We start from the raw sequence: 22,310 nt of genomic DNA, 5'->3' as shown, positions 1-22,310 counted from the left end.
TCGGTGAAGTTTGGCCCAAACAAAGAGCAATCCGAAACCGAACACTTGGCCTCAGTGCCCTTCTTGGACTCCTTCCTGCCCTCCTACTCCTGTTGTAGGTGGAAACCTTTTATAGGCTCTTTGTGACGCCTCCCCAGGCACACCCAGACGCCAAACTGCAGTGAAAAACACGTTCCGATTCCTCGGTGAACAGGGTGTGAAATATGTATCAAATAATGCCAGATACTACAGAGGAAGAAAACGTGCAAGAAAGCCTGTATCTTCGATGTTATAAAGTAACATTTTCTTGACCACACCTTCCCAATGTGTGTATATCTGAAATATGTAGTAATAGCAGCTTTAATTATAGCCAATTATGTTACAAATGGGGAAATCGAGTATCAAAAATCAAATGCCAAGGTCACACGGTACGTGGAGAGGTAAGTTCATAACCCAGGTTCCAAGGCCCACGTGCTATCTGTCCACCAGAGCACACTGATTACCTCTTTTTTTGAAATCCCGACCTGAAATATAAACTGAGCTGCACTGGGTTCGCGTGTGTGTGTGTGTGTGTGTGTGTGTATTTTAAACCTCTGAACACCTAGTGGCTAGCATAGTGCTACCTAACATGTAAGAACCACCTAAATATTTGTTTCAAATGAATTGTGGCAAAACTGCTTGAGTGTTTCCAAGCATGAGGTCCAGAAATTTGGCTTTAGGATAATGTAAATGATCTGAAAAGTCTAGAAGATGGGTAAGAATTCCTGCATGATCTCCCCTTTCCCATTCTTAATGTCTACCCTAACTCATTTGGTGGGAATGTAATAAAGATGAATGCAGTTATGCTCATAAGAAGTACTGAGCCCTTCTAAATTAACGTAGTGTATACTGGCATTATGATGTGTGTGTATCAGCATTATGATTGCTTATTTTCTTCATAATACTATTTTGCATTATCATGGTATCCTTGATTTGAGAGTCTTCAGACTTTGAAGCTTCCAGTTACTGCTATTTCTTATATTATTTGACTTTCTTTATGAAGGTTAAAAAAAAACTTTCCCTACCCATGAGTACCATCAAAGGGTCACATTTCCCCCCTCCCCGCCAACCCCTAAAAGACAACAAAGTAATTTTCCAAGGGGGAAGCAGCATGATATAGGAATATTGGAGTCATGAATAGGAGTTAAAACCTCACCTCAACCTCTAGCTCCAAAGTACTTAACTTTTCATTTAATCATAAAATTAGGAATAATAATACCTATCTTAAAGGATTTTTATGAAGATTAAATGGAACATTTTTATTGCCTGGGACATAATAGCTAATCAGTAAACACTAATGTTTACCAGTGACAGGATGAATTGTGTAGTATATAAATTATATCTCAATAAAGCTGTTGAAAAAATTTCACAGACTTCGAAATCAAAACCATGCTATCATTTTATAAACATAGCTTCCATTGATTATTATTTCTATTGTTTATTTATTTTTGAGAGACAGAGACAGCATGAATGGTATTTTATAAACATAGCATAATTGAGAAGTGATGCCTCATGCACACTATTCAGTTTTCTTTCAAAGAAAATGCATATTTGAAATATTGAAGCCTATAACCATGCAGCAAAGTAAAATAATCTTTCCATTTGCACCATGTTCAAGGCAATGAGTTAACTGGAACATACATATGTAAGTTAAATGTTAATTTGAATTATACATCAGATTTATGAGGTCATTTTGTAGCCCTAATTAGTTGCCTTTGGAGGCAGGAAAGAAATAACAATTACAGTATTTTATTTAATAAGCACTTATAGAGTTCCAAGACCAGTTCTAAGCACTTTAAAATATTAACTCATTCCTCATAGCAACCCTGTGACATAGGTATTATTATTATTTCCATTCTGTAGAGAAGGAATTGAGGCAATTGACAGAACTAAAATTTGAAACCAGTCTAGCTCCAAAATCTAGAAGTTTTGGGTAAGTTTTAATTTTTCTACCAATCTTTACAATCTCCCCCCCCCCCCCGCTTTTTATTGAGAAACAATTGACTTGTATCACTGTGTAAGTTTAAGGAGTATAGCATGATGGTTGACTTACACGTATTGTGAAATGATGATCTTAATTATAGCAGTCAACTTTCTAACACCTCAGTTTACTAATTTATGGAAATTCTGCTTGTTTTACTTATGCTTCTATTTTAAATTATGAAGAGAGATAAGATATTATTCATAAACATTGAATTGGTTAAAGTCCACTTCCTTTCTGAATGAGTAGTAATTGATGAGAAATGTAACTTTCTCTTGAATCATACAGATAAATGAATATAAGCCAGGACTTACATTGCTTATTTGGAATCAGTGTCTTGATGTTTCCCTTAGTCAACTTTGTAAGAGTGTACTATTTGCTTGGTGATTATCATTACATTTTCAGACTCTCTGCACTTTTCTTGTCCACTAAAACCTTAACCTAGGGCTTTGAGAAGGGGAGAGGAGTATGCTGAGAACTTAAGAAATGAGGCTTGATACAAACCAAGTGTACCTTACATAAAGGCAGAGTAGGCTTTGAAATTAGAGATACTGTAGGAAAGGTTCCTTGATCTTCTGAATAATTCCCCTCTCTACTCACTGATGTTTATATGATCCCTTTCAGAGAGTTTCTTATACACGCCGATTAAGAGATAGGACTTCAAATGTAAACCTTTGGGAGAGAGTGAGGTTTAAACCTGAGGTTTCAAGTGAGAACCAGTTTTCAGCCTGGGATGCACCAGAGAAAGAAGAAAAAACACTGTGTTTTTAAATAAAGTGGAATGGAAGAAAATACTGAGAAGTCCAAGACAAGTTTTGCCTACTTCACAGTATTGTTTGGTGCTGGCTACATGAGCCTAAGGAAGAATCTTCCAGAATGAGCACATCCCTGAAGAGAACAGTGATTGATACCTTGCTGTCTTTATTTCTCAAGTCTTACTATCTTTAGTCTTCAATAAGCAGTGTTTCACTTTTTCTTTCTACCTTGTTCTTCCTCTACAGTTATTTCCTCTGATAACTCCCTTTCCCTCCAATTTTATTCACTACTCTAAACCCTTTATTCTTTTCTCTTTTGTAATTTTATAGTTCCCTTCTCCCTTTACTGGCTCTCTAAATAGCTAAAAGGCAGTGGAAAGGCGGGGGAGTAGTGCAAACACCAAAACAGCATGTAGTAAAGTGCTTAATCTGTTAATGATGTGAAACTTGAGATATGAGTAAAAATTGTTAAGTGCCATTATAGTTTTTAAAACTTAAAAAAAAAAGTCTCCTTATTTCAGATAAACGTTAGGTCCTGATAAAGAGAAAGAGAAAGTAGTGAAATGAATACACCGTCTTGTACAAAGGACTAGTATACATGAATTTTGAGTTTGGCTCAGTGCCACTAATTAGCTGGGTAACCCTGGTCAAGTCATTTAATCTCTGTAAACATTAGTTTTCTCATTATAAAATAAGGTGATTAGACTCTTCCAGGACTAAAACTCAAATGCTTTCAAGGGTTAGACTATGTAACTATAAATGGGTGAAGCAAATCTGTTGTAAGATGGTATGAAGTTGTGGGAATTCTAATGAACTGTCTGCTCCAATGAAAGTTATTTAAATTAAAAAAATTATAAAAAACAAAATTATATCTCCTACCCTAAAAGATCTGGAAAGTCACATTTTAACATCAGCATGAAGTCTAGGAATTTGATTATCTGAGTTGCTGCTTGATATTCTCTTTTTGGAAGCACACACAAAATGCTCTGAAAGCTGACACTACCCTGAAGGTTGATGTCAGTCTACTCCATAGTAGATACTCACTGAATGATAATAGAACTAAACTGAATGAAATCAATAAACAAATCAGATAGTCTAATCAGTCTAGAATTCTATCATCAACAACAAAAAATCCTTAATACACATAGTACATTCTATGGTTTGTAGGAATTTTTAAATGAAATGTACTTGCATGGTGGGAAACTATTCCAAGAAAGAATTGGGTTATCCTATCCAAGCAAGAGTGATATAGATCGAATCAAGGTTGCTAGTAGGGATAATCTGCCTGTTTTATACTTTGTTATTTATATTTACTGACAGATTTCAAGGTTGATAAAGAACCACTTCATGAAAAAAAAAAAAAAAAGAAAGAAACATTAAACAGCCTCTGAGTCCTTTCCCCAACTTCATAATAATGAATGAACTTTAGAAAGCAAAATTATTTTAGACATGCTGATTTTTTTGTCTTAAAAGACAAGTTAAATCACAACAAAATATTGATCTTTATATACTTGATTGTTTTTACTTTATATCAGTTTTGTGCAAGAGTTTAAAAATGTTTTCTTTAATGCTTATGGATTTTGGAAGTCTACACATCCAAAGTGAAGGAGATAGTTGTGTAATGATCTACTGATTCTGTAAGTATATAGATTCCAGAGAGATTAACTTTGTTTTCTCCCATGAGAGGACTGAATTATTCAGATTTTCTATTTGGTCAATCCTTCTCTTCATTTTGGCTTAGATAGCAAAAAGATTTAAACTGCTTACAAAGAGTCTTAGAACAATATAATGGCAGGTCTTAAAGAATGCATCTATGTTCCAGGAGTGATGTAAACATTAAATGAGGCATTTTTCATGATGTTGTCTTCCAGGTCTCTAAGCAATAGGGCACTACAGACCCTATTAAGGGTCTGTTAGAAGACCTCAATGAGGAAGATAAAACAAGTCTAGTGATTTTATAAAATATTTACCATTGCTTTTTGTTGCTAGCCAGTATACTTCTGTCTAGGCCCTTTTGAACTATGTCAGTTATGGATTTCTAAAATTATTAGTGGCTGAATGCTACTATATAATATGTTTGACATGATTTCTATAGTATGGAGGAAAGGAAAACTTTTCCTTTTCATGAGATGTGTAGGAAATAGTAATACACCTCCATACACATTTGAACTTAATGTTTATGGAAATGTTTATAGAATAGAGTGGAAAGATTATACATTTTGGAATTGGAAAGACCTATATGTGAATGGCCCACTCTGCCACTTGCTAGTTCTGTAACACTGAAAACTTTAGTTTCCTCATCTGTAAAATGGGAATAATAGACTTATTTCATAGGATTCAGTAAAATGGTAATGAAATCACAAATGTGAAACTTTAAAAATTTTTTTAATGTTTATTTTATTATTTTTGAGCGAGAGAGCGACAGAGTGTGAGTTGGGGAGGGACAAAGAGCAAGAGGGAGACACAGAATCTGAAACAGGATTCAGGCTCTGAGCTGTCAGTACAGAGCCCAACATGGCGCTTAAACTCGGTAACAGCGAGATCATGACCTGAGCCGAAGTCGGGTGCTTAACTGACTGAGCCACCCAGAAGCCCCTTGAATGTGAAACTCTTAATAGTGCTCAGTGTATAGTACCATTTACACATGAAATATTTGTCCCTTTTTGACTGGGACAGTTTGTCTAGTAAGACAAATGTCTAAACAAGTTCATTAAGATCACAAAGCTGCTATGCAATAATTAAAATGATTAGGCAGTTGTGTTAAAATTAATAGTACCCCATATCAAAGAAACCTAATCACTAAAGGGGTAAGAAAGATAATATTAAAATTCCAGCTTTACTCACAGTCTTTTCCGTGAAGGTATTCTGAAGGATAAAACAATGTACTTGGAAGCAATATAACAGAAAAATATTACTATTGTTATGAAGATCTCTAATTACAAAATAGGTACATAACATATCAAAGACATGTGTCACAGTCATCTTACCCATGGACTGACAACACCGAAGGCAGAATAACGGCTCCCCAAAGATGTCAGTGTCCTAATCCCAGAACCTGTGAGTATGTTACCTTACATGACACAAAGGACTTTGCAGATTTGATTTAGGTTAAGGACCTTGAGATGGGAAAATTATCTTCCATTATCCATTATCCATTAATATAATCCCAAGAATCTTTAAAAGTGGAGAACCTTTCCTGGCTGCGGTCAAAGGTAAATATGACAACAGAGAAATCGCTTTGAAGATAAAATAAAGGGGCCATGAGCTGAGGAATGTGAATGGCTTCTAGAAACGGATGAATTCTCTTCTAAACCCTCCAAAAAGGAACAGTGTTGCCAATGCCTTGATTTCAGTCCTGTGAGACCTGTATTGAACTTGTAACCTATAGAAATATATAAGGTTATACATTTATAATGTCTCAAATCACTAAGTTATGGTAATTTGTTATAGTAGTAATAGAAAACTAAAACAGGTAGTAGATCAGCCTACCCTAAGGAAGTTGAGACAAAATCATTTTAGACCCAAAATGACCAATTTGTCTGTCTACTATAGCAGTACACAGATATGTCTTGGATAACAATTATAAGAAATTGGGCTCAATAAGATATATTATCCGAACTGCTAGTTGACAAAAGTATGGAAGACATTTTTAGAGATGAGCTCTAAAACTGATACAATACAGTGAGCACCTGGGTGGCTCACTCAGTTAAGTGGCCCATTTGATTTAGGCTCAGGTCATGATCTCGGGATTCACAAGATTGAGCACCGTGTTGGGCTCTGCCCTGACAGTGGGGAGCCTGCTTGGGATTCTTTCCTTCCTAGCTCTCTTCCCCTCCCCACCCCCTCAAATAAGCATTTAAAAATAATAATAAAACTGATACAATACATAAAATAATAGCCATACCAAAGTCGTCAGCAATTATGAGATTATTTTAACTCTTCGGGTAATGTCACCAAATTCTTAACATCAAATTATAATAAATACCCATCAAAGGTGAGGACCTGGAGCTTATAAATGTGCTGATTACACTTCAACTGGCCAGATATCAGCCAAGGATAGAAAATAGTAGATCCTCAAACAGCTTCTAGACATGTTGCAGTGGAATAATTATTGACTATGCAAAAGAAATGCTATCCAGACTTACTAATAGAGACTGAATCAGTTCAGGGAAGCTAAAGCAGCTGTTAGCCAACTTCATGATTACAATCAGAGGAGATTGAGTCAAGCTGACTTATGAGAAATAGAGCTGTAAGTATATATAGAGCTAGATAGTACTTATGACTACTAGCCAAACTACAAATCAATACATATAGCCAAAAGTTTCCTTCCTTCCTCCCTTCTTTCCTTCCTTCCTTCTTTTCTCCCTCCCTCCTTTCCTTCCCCCTTCCTCCCTTACTTCCTTTCTCCTCTCTCTCCTTCAGTTGCTCCCTCCCTTTCTTTCTGCCTGTGTCCTCAGGCATTTATAAAACCTTATGTGGACAGTGGTTCCCTTGTAAGTACTTACTGAATGAAATGTCTTTGTGGGCAGGTTAAAACTAAGAGTAACCCTCAGCTCTACTGACTACTTAAAGTGGTTGATAGGAAATAGAAGTAGATCAAGGTAAGAAGACAAAAACCTTGCTTTTCGTAGGGCAAGGGCTGAGTGCTTTTAAGTAATGCCCTTTAGACTCTATATCCTGTAACTGCTTTTCAATGGCTCATGTAAATGGCATTGTACCGTGAGTTTTCAGCCTTTTCAGAGAAAAATGAATTTCAAACTTTTTTTTCTTGAAGTAAATTAAAGGAAATTAGAAAATTAAAACTTCAGAACTGTCAGCCTTCTAAAATAATTTCCCCCCAAATGCTTCTACTGTTAAAAAGGTTTGCATTTTCTAGCTTTCTATTTTCATGTTGTGCAAATTAATTCAGAAAACAATAAAATTTTATAGAGATGTGAACACTTTTTCCAAGTTTGAAAGAAGTTTAAAACTATGTTAAAGAGAATAAGTCAGTTTTTAAAAATGCAGAAAGATTCTTCAATGGGAAACTGTAGGAAGGAAATTTTTACCAATGTTGAGTCTATTACATATTTGCTATCATGACATCCAAGAAAATTTATGATAAAATCAATTGAGGAATTTTTTAAGATATTTCCTTAAAAGCTAGAGAAATAGTATTCTCTGATTAAGAATAGACTTGGGCACCCCAAATTAAATTCTAGTGCTCTTTGCCTCAAAAAAGAGAACTCTTAAATTGGGAAGCAGTGTATCTAGCAAGAGAATGCTACTCTTCATCTGAACTTAAAAGGATGATGGAACTCAGTTGGAATTTTCTCTTCCTTTTGGCTGCCTAGAGGTATCACTTATCCAATGGACTGTTAATGGCTGGAGGGTTAAAAAAGGAAATCATCTTAGCCTAAGGTAGTGTTTCTAAGGTAGTGTTTCTAAAAGTGGAATCTCTAGATAAGCTGTATCACAAAGAGTTGAGGTGCATTTTAATATGCGGATTATTCGGCTCAACTCCAGAGCTGAATCAGAATCTCTGGTAGATAAAGTTTAGAATTCTGCATTTTAACAAGTTCACTGGTGATTCTTGTGCCTTCCAAAGTTTGGGAAGCATTAGTCTAAGGAGATAAGTTGGCTTCTTCAATTAATTTTGCCCAGATTCAGGCAATGGCCTGTGACAAGAGTGAAATTATATCGTAGCTGTGGGGCTGGATTGTTCATTCTTGATAGAATGATCTCTCCCTAGCCCTCTAGGATTATTTAATCTCAGTAAATTAAATGAACAGCTCTAGTATAACTCATATACTGTAACTGTTATCGTTTCAAATAGGATTTTTTTCTCTTTTAAAATATATTTTCGATAAAGATGTTGGCTTATCTCAGTGGACTGATTTAATATTCAATAATTTCTTCTATTTGATGTCTCTACATTAACCATGTATAGTCCCTATCAGTTAAAACACAATAAACTGTTAAGAATTGTGTATTCAGTTGGTGACAAATATTTTCAGTAAAAATGTAAAAGTAATTAGTTTTTATAGTAAAAGAGAAGTACTGTATAAAAAGACCTAACTTAAGATTTAGGCCATAAATGGTTAAATATAAACATAATACCAATATACTATACCACATAGATATTTATAATTAGAGATCATTTTTAGCAGAGGGAATGAAATACTTGTATAGTGAACCACACATTTTTCTCTATGACAATTTAAATGTGTAATAAGTTATAGATTCTGTACCAAAACCTTGGTAGCTTTACATTTTTAAGGGTCATAGTCTTTGTTACTGCATAAGGATTACCACAGTAGAAACTCTTATTATTAAAAGGTGATTTCATTCTGGAAGCACTGAAAAGAGACTTTTCTATAGGCTGCTGTCATCCCAAAACTTTAGATTCTTCTTGACCTAAGAATCATGTAGGGGATATGTAAAAATGACACATTCTTTAGTACTTTAGTACTTGATTTCTACAGAAAAAGAGTGCAACAAAAATGAAAAATGAGCAATTATTCTTTTTATTGCTAAACATTCTCCATTTTATATTGTGGCAGTGGATACCTCACCCCTATCCTACCCACCGTACCTCAAAATGAGCTTAAGTGATCTTTTCTTCCTGGGCCCATTTCTCTTCTCATGAGTACAGCATACTTAGGAGCAGTTTAGGGAACATGACTTCCCTAAAAAGTACTGAACGTTCCTATGTATTGGTTTATGGAACTAACTCCTTCCTTCGGACTCTCCTATTTTAACAGGTAAGAAGGAACACAAAATGAGAACCAAAGGAGTCTTGAATAAAAAACCAGTTATTAGATAACACACAGAGACGATGACAATGTAAACATGGCTTTTAAAATAAGAATAATTAAATATAATTAAGTTTAGGAGCAAAACATCTAGAAAAATATTATTTAGAGATGTACTTTCCTTAATTGGAAACAGATGGAATTGAAGGATTTGTGTTAATTACAACAGAGATTCCTTATTTAGAAATTACTGCTGAATAATTTGGGGAATCTCCTTTATTAATGATATTTAAAACTGTAGTTGAGTGTTTCCCTGTTTAAAGTCAGGACTTTGGGGGCACCTGGGTGGCTCAGTGGCTTAAGCATCTGACTTCACCACGATCTCACAGCTCACGAGTTCAAGCCCCACGTTGAGCTCTCTGCTCTTAGCGCAGATCAGCACTCTCCAGATCTTTTGTCCCCCCACCCCTCCCCTGCTTGTACTCTCTCTCTGTCTCTCTCAAAATAAATAAAGCAACTTTAAAAAATTAAAAAAGAATAAAGTCAGTCCTTTGGATTTGTTACCCTGATGTCAAATTCAGCCCTAGGAATCTATAATAAATATTGAGGCAAAAACTTGAGGTACATTAGTACCTCAAAGAGTAAAATACAAACTTGGAAAGGACAAAGAAAATTCAAGATCAACTATTTGAGAATGAGAAGTAAATATTATTTAAACAATATTTAAAGTGGGCAATATACATGAAGGTCACTCAAGGGAACACTCTAAACAAGTGCGTGCCTCGAAATGACACATGGGGAGGAAACAATCTGTGAAAAGGTCAATTTGTACAGTTGGAACCAAATGATCTTAGAACTTAATGGACCTGTAGCAATCATCTGGTTTAATTTTTACCTTTTCAGTGAGAGAGGTTGTGACTTATCAAGATAATAAAGCTAGTGAATGTAGAGCCAGGACTAGCATCCAAATAACTGCTTACTTCAATCCCCTTGCTGTAGTATCACAATAATTCAATAAATCACTGTGTTGGTGCTGGGGATTCTTAAATTTTTTTTTTCAAGTTCATTTATTTTTGAGAGACGGAGAGAACAGAGTGTGATCGGGGGAGGGGCAGAGAGCAAGGGAAACAGAATCCAAAGCAGGCTCCAGGCTCTGAGCTGTCAGCTCAGAGCCCAATGCAGGGCTTGAACTCACTGACCCTGAGATCATGACCTGAGCCGAAGTCAGACGCTCAACTGACTGAGCCACCCAGGCGCCGCTCCTTTGCTGGGCATTCCTAATATAATATGACTCGACACTAAATTGGAAACTTACCAACAATGCCAAAAGTCACGATACTCCCTATGTCAGAGATTGCTTACTGTCTACTAGTATACACATATATATTCTGTTTTTCTTCCATAGCAATAGAAGTTTCAACTGAACATATGGCCACACAAAGAAACTATGGATTTTTTTTTCTTTAAAACACTGACACATAATTCCCATGCTATACATTGGACCCATTTAAAGTACAATGCAATAGTTTTTAGTATATTCACAGAGTTGTACATCTAACACCAAATCAATTTTAAAATATTGTCATTACCTTCTGCCGAAACTCCATATCCTTTAGCTGTCACTTCAACTCCTCATCCTTCAGCCCTAAGCATCCACGAATCTATTTTCTGTGTTTATAGATTTGCTTATTCTGGACACTTCTCATAAAACCAAACAATATGTGTACCTTTGTGACTGGCCTCTTCGATTTAGCATAATGTTTTCAAGGTTTATCTATGTTGTAGCATGTATTGGTAGTTCATTATTTTATTGCTGAATAATATTCCGTTGTATGGATATACACATTAATTTATCCATTAATAGTTGATGGACAATTGGATTTCCTTTTTTGGACTACCATGAATAATGCTGCTATGAACATTCACATATAAGTATTTGTGTGAATGTACGTTTTCATTTTTTTGGGTAAGTACCTAAAAGTGGGATTGCTGGGTCAAATGGCCACTCAGCGTTTAAAGAAAGTCAGACTGTTTTCCAAAGTGGCTGCATCATTTTACATTTGCTACTAGTAATCCAATTTCTGCACATCCTTAGCAATACTTGTTATTATGTGTCTTTTTTTGTTATTGACACCCTAGTGGGTGTGAGGTGTTATCTTACTCGGGTTTTGATTTCTATTTATTTATTTTTGAGAGAGAGAGAGAGAGAGACAGAGAGGGAGAGAGAGAGAGAGAGAGAGAGAGAGAGAGAGAGAGAGAACACAAGCAAAGGAGGGGCAGAGAGAGGGAGAAGAGAATCCCAAGCAGGCTCCATGCTTTGAGGCAGAGCTCCATGTGGGTCTAGAACTCACAGACCTTGAGATCATGACTGGAGTCGAAATCAAGAGTTGGAGGCTTAACTGACTGAGCCACCCAGGTTCCCCTTGATTTCTATTTCTTTAAAGGCTAATGATGTGGAGAATCTTTTCATTTGCTTATTGGTCATTTGTATATCGTCTTTGGAGAAATATCTATCCAAATCGATCCTTTGCCCATTTTTTAGTCAGGTAATTTGTCTTTTTATTATGGAGTTGTAAGTGTTCTTTAAATATTATACATACTAGACCTTTATTGGATAGATAATTTCCCTCAAATTTCTCCCATCGGTTATCTTTTCACTTTTTTTTGTTGGTTCCTTTGAAGCAAAAGAGTTTTGATTTTTGTCATGTTAAGTTTTATCTGTTTTTTCTCTTTTTTTTTCTTTTGTTTCTTATCCTTTTGGTGTTCTAAGAAATTGTTGCTTAATCCAATGTCCTAAAGACTTACACATTTGTTTTATTCTTAGATTTTTATAGTTAGTGAACTTACATTTCGTCTCTGGATCCATTTTAAGTTACTTTTTGTATGTGGTATGAGGAAAGGGTCCAATTTAGTTCTTTTTTAAATTTTTTAAAAATTTACTTATTTATTTTTGAGAGAGAGAAAGAGAGAGAGAGAGCACGAGCAGGGGAGGGGCAGAGAGAGACGGAGACACAGAATCTGAAGCAGGATCTGGCTCTGAGCTGTCAGCACAGAGCCCGACATGGGGCTTGAACCCACGAGCCGAGCCATGAGATCATGACCTGAGCTGAAGTCAGCTGCTTAACTGACTGAGCCGCCCAGGTGCCCCCCCCTCCCCAATTTAGTTCTTTTACATGTGGATATCTAATTGTCCTATCGCCATTTGTTATAACTATTATTCTTTCCCCCTTTTAACTGTCTTGGAACCCTTTTTCTAACTGACCATAACTGTGAAGGCTCAGTTCTATTCCATTCATCTCTATGTCTATCCTTATGGCAGTAACACATTGCCTTGATTAATATAGCTCTGTAAAAAGTTGTGAAATTAAGAAGTGTGAGTCCACCAACTTTGTTCTTCTCTCTCAACATTGCTGTGGTTATTCTGAGTCCCTTGAAATTCCCTATGAATAGTAGGATTCACTTTTCAATTCTTATAGAGAAGTCAGTTGGGATTTTGATAAATATTGCTCGGAATCTGCAGATCAATTTGGGGATTATCATGTTAACGATATTGTCTTCCAATTTATGAACATGTGATCACATCATGGGCTTTAAGTCTCCCTTGCAAATACATGTGGTTATATTCTAGGTTGTGTTCAATGGGACATGAGCACAAGTGATGTGTGAAACTTCTCATATATGCTCTTTCAAAAAAGGGTCTTGCTTATCACTCCCCCCTTTCCTTTCTTCCTTTCTGCTGGCTGAAAATCAGAGATGTTAGTGGGAGCTAGAGTTACCACCTTTCCCCACATATTGGAAGCCATCTATTGAGGATGGCAGAGCAAAAAGATACAGTCTGGTACTCCATCATTAAGCCATTATATCAGCCTTGGACTGTCTATATCGACTTCTAGGTGAGAGAGAAATTTCTATCTTGCTTAAGATACTGTACTTTTGGGTCACTTCGTTACCATAGCTTAACCTTTAAAGGAAAAGTCTTTGCTGTAAGAGGGTCTCATTTTCATATTTTCTTATTTCAGTGAAAATAATATTTTTTAACAGCATAGTAAGTAGTTTATGATTTTCAAAATGCTTTCATGTATATTCATCTGATTTTATTTCAACTGTAACTTTGTAAAGTGTAAAGATATTTTTGCCTTATGTATGAGGAAAATGGGGTGCAGAGAGGGTAAGTGTCCTCCTCTAATCATAAAGGCATTACATGCAGAGCAATAGAATCTACATTTTCTACTATTTCAGTGCACTCTGACCCCACCATACTGATTTGCTTTTACATAACACCTATATTACATACAAAAAAGAAACATTTATTCATTCACTAATTCAATCAACAAATATTTCTGAATACCTAATACTCACTTTGAGTCCCAAGTCAACCACATAGGACATGCTAGTATGCTCTTAGGTAAAATTCCTCAGATACATAATTCCAAAGTAATATTGAAGTAGATGAACATGGGGGTGGGGGTGGGGAGGTGACAGGCAAACCATGAAACAGACTCTAAACTATAGGGAACAAACTGAGGGTTGCTGGAAAGGAGATGGGCAGAGGGGATAGGTTAAATGGGTGATGAGTATTAAGGAGGGCACTTGTGATGAGCAATGGGTGTTGTATGTGGGTAATGAATCACTAAATTCTACTCCACAAACTGATATTACACTATATGTTAGCTAACTGGAATTTAAATAAAAACTTGAAAGAAAACAAAGCAAAACAAAAATAAGAGAAAATAAAATAATTAAAGCCAACCCCCCAGACCCCAAAGTAATATTTTTAAAAAATATTTTTTAATGTTTATTTTATTTTTGAGAGAGAGTGTGTGTGTGTGTGAGAGAGAGAGAGGCAGAGAGAGCAAGAGCATGAGCGGGGAAGGGCAGAGAGAGGGGGAGATACAGAATCTGAAGTAGACTCCAGGCTCTGAGCTGTCCACACAAAGCCTGATGCGGGGCTCGAACTCATGAACTGTGAGATCATAACCTGAGCCAAAGTCGGATGCTTAACCACCTAAGCCTCCCAGGCACCCCAGACCCCCAAAGTAATATTAAAGTAATCTGCAGTATAATCTATTCTACAGTGATCTTAGTATTTGTTACCTCTGCAGTGTTAACTTTACTTTTCAATTAGACCACTTTAATAGATCTTTATACTTGTAATTTATGCTTAGATCACCAGTTATCTGTTTGCAAGTAACTAAGTCAACTTTTTTTTTTCAATCAGTCATTCTAGAGAAGCTCTATTATCTTCAAAACACTCATTTATAGAGTTAAAGCAATCTTTTAAATCACAGTGTGGGTGCAGTACCATAAGGCATAAAACATCTGATGAAATAAACATGATTCTTTTACAAGAATTTGGGAACCTGGAAACTTGTCAACATGGTTTATCTAATTCCTCTTGAACCTATAGAAATGGTAGATATTATATCAAAAATTAATCAAGAATTAAAAAAATTCTCCAGGTATCATAGATAAAAACAAAAACAAGATTTAAAGAATAGTAGGTATAAACTCTCACCAAACATTACTATGATACGTGTATGGGGAAAGAATACATTCAGAATGTAGAACGTGCTGAATAGAGGCTATTGATCCAAGGATGTTGAAACCCCTCGATATGGGAAAGAATCAAATTAACACTTCCCAGTAGAAACATTATTCTATTTTAGGTTTCATGGACTACCATAGAAAAGTATCATACACAGAAGATAACATAAAAATTTACAAGATGCACTAGAAAACCAACTACCATTTAAGTGTCAACATATGCACCAAAAAGAGAAAATTGAAAAACCGTAAGTAATGGAAAAATCTGTGTTAAAAATAAGTAAATTTCATATGGTCATAAACATAAAAAATAGAAACTAAGGAAAGAACAGTAAAATGTGCAAAAACGAAAAGGCAAATTGAAAAATGAACCAGTTAGACCTTCTATGAATATATAAGATGGTTATTGAAATTAAAATCTAAATGGATAGGGATCTTAGTCACCTTGGGTTGCTATAACAAAAATACCTCAGACTGGGTGGCTTAAACAATGGAAATTTATTTCTTACAGTTCTGGAGGCTAGAAGTGTAAGATCGGGGTGTGGACATGATTGTGTTCTGGTGAGAGCCCTTTTTAGGTTTGCAGGTGACTGCCTTCCAGGCAGTGTGCTCACTTGGTGGAGATAGATCTCCTGTTTCCTCCTCTTTTTATAAGGGCATTCATCCCATCATGAGAGAGCCACCTTCATGACCTAATCTAACCCTAATTATTTCCTAAAGGCTTCACCTCTAAATACCATCACATTGGGGATTAGGGCTTCAACATCTGAATTTGGGGGGTGGGGCACAAACATTCAGTCCATAGCATTCTGCCATCGTTCCTTCCCAAATGTATATCCTTACATTGCAAAGTATATTCATTCCATCTGAACATCCCTTAAAGTCTCCATTGTTTCCACCACCAACTCTAAACCCCAAAGGCCAAAGTCTCATGTAGCTATTACCTAAGTCAGATATGGATGAGACTTGAAGTATAATTCATCCCAAGACAAAATTCCTCTCTAGCTGTGAACCTGTGAAACCAGACACGTTGTGTGCTTGCATCTAAAATACAACGGTATTTTAGACATAGGGTAGACAATTCTATTCCAAAAGGGAGAAATCGGGAGAGGAGGGGGTCCCAAGTAAGTCTGAAATCTAGCAAGGCAAATCCCATTTGACCTTAAAGTGGGAGAATAGTCTTCTTTCGTTTGGTGCTCTGCCGTCCAGATCCACTGGGCTGGCAGCTTCATCCCCATGGCTCAGTGGGAAGCTGCAGTCTACCTCATAGATCAGCCAGTGACTGTGAATCCCCCACAGCTCCTGGCAGCTTCACCCCCATAGTTTGGATTAAGAGCTGTCTGGCCTGCTGAATGTGAGTTGGCGACTCTCATGATCTCCGAATCAGCAGCAGGGTCATGCTTCCCTTGTCTTGAAGAATGTCACATATTTGTAGCCTAAGACTCAATGGTCTGGGTCCTCTAGGATCTAAGAAACCCAAAAGCCTTCCTTTATTGTGTCCTATCTCTGTTCCTTTCGGTTCAAACTGGCAACGCCCCTGCTGGGGTCATACGATTAGGTCTGTGGTTCACACCCACATTAATCTCTTAATTAAATGGCAAGTCAGCCACACCCTTAGCATTCTTTTCCCAACACAGTTTCTCCTATTTGGTATGGACAGGCTGAAAATTTCCACAATATTTAAGATCTGATCTCTTTTTTGCTCAACAGTTCTATTTTAATTAATTTCTTTTTTGAAATTTACTTTATGTATTCAGGGGGAACCTAGCTTTTCCTTCAGCATTTTGTTTAGAAAACTTCTCAGCTAAATATCCCCTTTCATCACTTGGAAGTTCTACCTTCCACAAAACACTACGACACAAACACAATTCAGCCAAATTCTTTGCCGCTTTTCTCCAGTTTCCTGTGATCTCATCAGATGGCTGGTACCATCCACATTTCTACTACCATTCCATTCAGGATTATTCATGTGTTTTCGAGGAAGACAGAGGCACTCTCTCTTCAGCTCTCTTCTTTTCTTCCTGAGCTCTCACTAGAATCACCTTCATAGCAATACCAGATTTTTCTAGAATGTGCTTCAAAATTCTTCCAGCTTTTACCCATTACCCAGTTCTAAAACTACTTCCTCATTTTTAGGTATTTGTTGCAGCAGCACCCTACTTCTCAGTACCGAATTCTGTATTCTCCAGAGAAACAAATATACATATATATACATATACATATATACATAGATATACATATATACATATACATACACATACAAATGTGTATATATATATGTGTATATATATATGTGTGTATATATGTGTACAAATGTGTATATATATATGTGTATATATATATATATATTTATTTATTCATACAATTTATAGAAGCTGAGAAGTCTCACAATCTGCTGTCTGGAAGCTAGAGATCCAGGAAAGCCCCTGGTTTAATTTCTAGTCTGAAGACCTGAGACCTAGCAGAAGGTTCAGATGAGATCAGTCCCAGGCCAAAGACAGGGGAAGACAGATGTTTCTGTCCAAGCAGTCAATCAGAGAGCCATTTTATGTCTCTTCCTCTTTTTATAGGGCCATTAATTCCATTATGAGGGCCCCACCCTCATAACCTAATTTAATCGTAACTACCTCCCAAAGGCCCACCTCCAAATACCATGGTATGGGGGATTAGGGTTTCAACATATGAATTGGGGTGAGGGTGGGGGTGCCCCTCACTCCCCCCCCAACAAATATTCATAGTAACAGGTTAAGTTACCAATATGATGCAAACGAGGAAACAGTTCATAAATTCTTAATCTGAGAAAATTTCCCTGTATTAATTGGCTTCTGCTTTGTAACCAACCACCCACATACTCAGTGGCATACAACAAATATACTTTCATTTACTTCCCATACATTTACTACCATTAGGATTTGGCAAATCTAGTTTAGACTCAAGTGACCTTGGCTCTAAGCTGCAAGTTGAGCCCAAGTATGTTGTACATTTCTGTCATCATAAGGACTTGTGGCTACCTGAGGCATGTTCTTCTGATGGGAAAAGCTGGAGGGCAAGAGAGAAAGTCCAGCCACACAAGCATATTGTAAGCCTTTGGTCCTGTTGTGTTCATTAATATCTCATTGGCCAGAGGATGTTATATGACTAAGCCATAAATCAAATAGTGGGAAAGTATACTCCTGCCTGGAAGAGAAGGGAAGGAATGACTATATGTTGGACAGTGTTTTAAATCTACTTTACTACAGTCTGCCCTTTTAGTCACAAATATTCATTCACTAACCATATGTACTCAGTAATTTCAAAACACCCCAAAAATCTCATTCAAGCATGACATTAGGCTTAAAGTCTAGGATCACATGATTTATATAAGGTGTAGAGTATCTCCTTGTGATTCAAAGCCCTGAATACTTAAAAGATAAGGTATCTGCTCTCACACATTCAATACATGATGGTAGAACAAAGGTAGGATAACTATAGTCAACAGTTATGTTTGACAAGAAGAAGAATGAGATATGTATGGGAGTCACTGGTCCACAGCAATTCTTAAATCTTGCTAGGCAACTATTTCCAAGTCCCTCCACCTTGGGGATGTGGAATATTCCTTGATGAAGTCTTACTTCTGTTTCTTGAAAAACACTTCCCTCTATGCTTCTTCAGGGCACTTTGCTCTGCTCCTCTGGTGAGGAGGGAGAATTTATCCTTTTCCATCACCCTCCTTAGCCACTTCTGAGGAGGGTTCTTCTTGGTGGCTAAGAGACTCGTGGTCTGTCCCCTGTGTGTAGAACACTGGCGCGCAAGGTTCTTTTTATATCTGAAGAGTCTCAGTGACTTTTAGTCCAAGCCTGTGATACTTTCAGTTGTTGTGGATTTTCTATGTATTTGATGCTAGTCAATGCTACATGCCAAAAGCTACATCCACAATTCTCTTTGAGATATCACCTCACTTTATAGCCTTAATTACAGATACCTCCATCAATATTCTATTATGCCATATTCTTAATCTTTCTTAGTTCCCTTCTCCCTTCCCCCCACCCCAGCTGAAGAGATCTAGTAGATAATATATGTAGTAGACAGTCCACCTAAGCTCATACCTCTGGCTGCATGATGGCTACCTTATGACTAGTTTATAATAAAGGGGACAAGTTGAGGTTTTATTTAGAAATGGTTCAGCTCAGTATGTGGGTATAAGCCAAAAAATGATGGCGTCTGCACTATAGATCCATTCATGAATGGACTTGAAAGCAAGTAGTGAGGGGAAGTTCTCCCAGTGAACAGAGCTTTGGATGGTACACTTGGTCATCCACTTTGCATGAAAAGACAAATTTGGTCAGGGTCCTGAAAAGAGAAATATTGTTAGATTGAGCACCAGGAAATTTAAGGAAAAGTTATGTGGCTGGACCTAGAGGAGTGGGTAAAAGTGTCAAGATTTTAGTGTTACCTGTGAACACCAATCATAAAGGATACACCACTACAGGTATTGAACAAACAGACTGAATGACACCAACAGTTGACATCAAATAGCCTCCATCCCCAGAGCCATAGCAATGAGCACATGAATGCATAACCATGGTGTCTATACAACAGCACCAAAGAATGGGTTCCCTTTTATCAAGGCTGATCTAACCCTTACTGCTACCACATGTGTCCCCTGCCAGGAACAGAGACCAATGGTGAGCCTGTGATATGGAATCAACCCCAGAAGAGAAACAAATGGTGGTAAGTTAAATACATTGGGTCCTACCCTGGAAGAAGGCAGTGATTCATCTTGATTGGAATTGACATTACAGGTATTATTTTCCTTTCCTGCCAACAGTGCCTCAACCATTTCTACCATCAAAGGACTTACAGAGGGTTTGATCTCATGACATAGGATCTTTCATAAAATATCAAACAAGGAGCTACCATGCGTAGGTCATGCTCACTTCCAGGGGACAATCAGTATGTCATGACTGGTTGATGTGGGATTATAAAGGCTTGACACCTTTGCCTCAGTTTGGAACAACTCTGAGGAGCCATCTAAATTCAGCGGAGTGAAGACTTTTTGTAAATGTAGTAGAGCTCACCTTCTTTCTCTGCCCAGTCTTGCTTGCTTCCTTTTCTTTCAGAGGTGTTGATTCTGAGAACATTTTTGTGCAGGCTAATTTCCATGTCAAGCTTTGCTTTCATGGTACTCTGACCTGCAGTACCACCTTTATCTTTTCTGAGGTTTTACTAAAGGATGTTGCAGTTACAGCCTTGATTTTGCCTTTACCCAAGGGTCATGTGTTACTGGTAGCAACCTAGATTTGCCTTCTCTCTTAGGTTGGGATTTCATGATAAATAGTTTCATTTTCAACCCTACAAATTTCAGAATTTCTGGACTCTTAAATTCCTTCTCAATTCTGTTTGTAATCCAGGCAGTTCTTTTTGAGTTCACCTCTTATGTCTCATTTTTTCTTTTAAGTTTTTATTTAAATTCCAGTTAGTTAACATACAGTGTAATATTAGTTTCAGGTGTAGAATTTAGTGATTCAACACTTACATGCAACACCCGGTGTTCATCACAGCTTATCCTTTTTAAATGCAGTGTAGCTAAGCAGCAGCTAGCTTTTTTTTTAATTAACATTCTGCTTTGAAATCACCTCACCCAACTTAATAAGTATATTAAGTACATACTCTGACTTTTGTGTTATCGCAGGTAACAATTTTCCCAAATGTTTTGCTACTACATAAGACTGCTGCCATTTTCCCACTCTCTTATGATAATTGCATCGCTGCCTACTCCCCATTCCCACGGCCAATTCCACATATTTTAAGTTTTTGTTATGACAGCACTCCACTCTAAATACAAAATTCTATAGGGGCACCTAGGTGGCTCAATCGGTTAAGCATCCAACCTAGGCTCAGGTCATGATCTCAAAGTTCGTGGGTTCGAACCCCGCGTCGGGCTCTGTGCTGACTGCCCGGAGCCTGGAGCCTGCTTTGGATTCTGTGTCTCCCCCTCTCTCTCTGCCCCTTCCCTACTTGTGCTCTATCTCTTTCTCTCAAAAAATAAATAAACATTAAAAAAAATTAAATATAAAATTCTGTATCAGTCAACTTTTTCTGCCTTGCGAAACACCTCAGATCCTAGTGGCATATGATAATATACATATATTTCTTAGTCATGCCCTTCTGGGTTGGCTGAAGTTTAGCTGATCCTGGCAGGCTCAGCTGGCCTGCCACCTGCAGGGTGGACTAAAGTGTGTTCCACATACATCTCATGCTCCTCAAGCCAGAAGACACTTGAGTCACGTTCTCATGCAAAAAGCAGGTGATGGAGAGAGAAGCCCAACTTTGCAAGCTTAAAATCTGTGGCAGAGAAAGCATATTCCTCCTATAGGGAGAGGTGAAGGGAGGGATCATTTCCAAAAAAAAAAAAATCCTTTAATCTACTGTATTACCAGAATGCAGGATAGAGATAAAAGTATGAAAAATCAGAAAGAATGATTAAGACACGTGGAGAGTGGACAAAACCCAACATATTTCTATTAGGAGTTCCAGAATGAAAAATAAGCAATATTCAAAGTAATAATGCCTACACTTCCCCCTCCCCCTCAAAAGACTCAGAAATCTTCAGGTTCAGATTTGGAAATTAAAACGAATTTCATGAAAACAAAATAAAACAAAAAATAATTCTCTATATACACACATACACACACTCTCTATACACGCACATACATACCCATACACACAGAAATTACAATGAGTTTGATGGGAATGATAAAAATAAAAAAAATCAATGCACATACATGCATACCTATAAGTACGTAGACCCATTTTCATGAACATAAAAATATGGATCTCATAGAAAATCTTAAATACAAAAAAGAAGATTTCTCTGTTAAAGAAATGCCGTTTAGATGGAAACTTGTCAGTTACAGTATGTGCAAGGAGACATTGGAATAATATCTTCAAAGTGCTGAGGGAAAAATTAAAACCAACTTAAAATTCTGTACTCAGTTAAACTATTCAAGATGAAGGGAAATAAAGAGATTTATAGGAAAGGATTGAATTTACAACATACTGACTTCTCGCAGTTTCTCACACATGTACTTCAGGAAGATGAAATTTGAACCTAGAAGTGAGAGGAATATAAGGAGCACTGGTGAGCGAGGAAATAAAAACAATAGACTGACTTGAGGGAGGGGTGTTTTAAAAAGAAGCTGTTTGAATGAACCTTAGGACTTCATGCTAAGTGAAAAAGGCCAGTCACAAAAAGACATATATACTATAGGATTCCACGTACACAAGGTGCCTACAGTG

General features: G+C 37.0%; 2 long non-coding RNA genes across 2 annotated transcripts; both read left to right on the top strand.

Moving 5' to 3' along the window:
* The first annotated feature begins 65 nt into the window (after positions 1 to 65).
* On the top strand, positions 66 to 2,774 carry LOC122240380. Its single transcript, XR_006220027.1, has 3 exons — positions 66 to 419; positions 1,882 to 1,951; positions 2,624 to 2,774. It is a non-coding gene; the product is annotated as an uncharacterized LOC122240380 (long non-coding RNA).
* A 1,522-nt stretch (positions 2,775 to 4,296) lies between these two features.
* On the top strand, positions 4,297 to 19,845 carry LOC122240381. The gene is made up of 3 exons (XR_006220028.1): positions 4,297 to 4,391; positions 15,155 to 15,280; positions 19,682 to 19,845. It is a non-coding gene; the product is annotated as an uncharacterized LOC122240381 (long non-coding RNA).
* Positions 19,846 to 22,310: the final 2,465 nt, after the last annotated feature.

Source organism: Panthera tigris, chromosome B4 (genome assembly GCF_018350195.1).
Source record: "Panthera tigris isolate Pti1 chromosome B4, P.tigris_Pti1_mat1.1, whole genome shotgun sequence".
Taxonomy (NCBI): domain Eukaryota; kingdom Metazoa; phylum Chordata; class Mammalia; order Carnivora; family Felidae; genus Panthera; species Panthera tigris.
The sequence above is the reverse complement of the archived record's forward strand: the minus strand, read 5'-3'. Positions and strand labels throughout refer to the sequence as shown.